Here is an 818-nt window from a genome sequence, read left to right on the forward strand (position 1 = left end):
TGCGTGGGATGATGCAGGCGAGCAGTTGGCTGAGAATACCGGTCCACACACTGAGCCTTCATTTCGGGCGTACCTGACCTGGTACGAACCGAAGACTCGTTGCCGTTTGACGTATGTTGACATGCATCCACAGCCGCATGTTGCGACTTCGCAGGATCGCTATGCACGACACAGGGATGAGGCATTAGCTGGGGCGGTGAGTAAATGTTGACGGCATTTTCGATCTTTTAATATTTGTATACTAAGTTTTTTTTGTTGCAGTTCGAGTCACGTAGGCTGCTTGAATTAGATTGCTCACTGAATGTAATAAGGATTCATGGCGGGTCTACGATGAGCGTGCGGCACAACTCGAGGCCTGGACCACTCAACATGATAGAGCCCGAGGTATCCTTCAGGCCTTTGGTACGCGGACGGAGTACGAGGATTCCTACGGATCGTCGCAAGCGTCGGCGTCGGTTCCTTGTGGTCCCGCATGGCAGCAGCCTCCCTTATACCACCGACAGTACGAAGGTATGGTGTGATATTTACCGATCCGTATGTTTATATGCAGTATTTAAATACAACTCCACATAGGGTACGGGTACCCCGGTTCTCAGCCCTATGGAGGGCCAGGTGCCTCGCAAGGGGCTCCATTTCAAGGAACCCAGTTTACCTCTATGCCACATGCTGGAGGGACTTTAGGTAAATATGTGATGCATAATTTTATTTGCTTATGTTTTATGGTCGAAGACTCATACGTTATTATTTATACTCAGGATCACAACAGTTCACCAGAGCGGGGCCGTCTTCGTATCACCCTATGCCGTCACCAGGAGGAT

At 49.9% G+C, this 818-nt stretch overlaps 1 long non-coding RNA gene across 1 annotated transcript; it reads left to right on the plus strand.

The window, feature by feature from the left end:
- The first annotated feature begins 378 nt into the window (after window positions 1-378).
- Window positions 379-818, plus strand: LOC120664533. Its single transcript, XR_005670950.1, has 3 exons — window positions 379-510; window positions 574-681; window positions 756-818. It is a non-coding gene; the product is annotated as an uncharacterized LOC120664533 (long non-coding RNA).

Source organism: Panicum virgatum, chromosome 3N (genome assembly GCF_016808335.1).
Source record: "Panicum virgatum strain AP13 chromosome 3N, P.virgatum_v5, whole genome shotgun sequence".
In the NCBI taxonomy this organism is placed as follows: Eukaryota; Viridiplantae; Streptophyta; class Magnoliopsida; order Poales; family Poaceae; genus Panicum; species Panicum virgatum.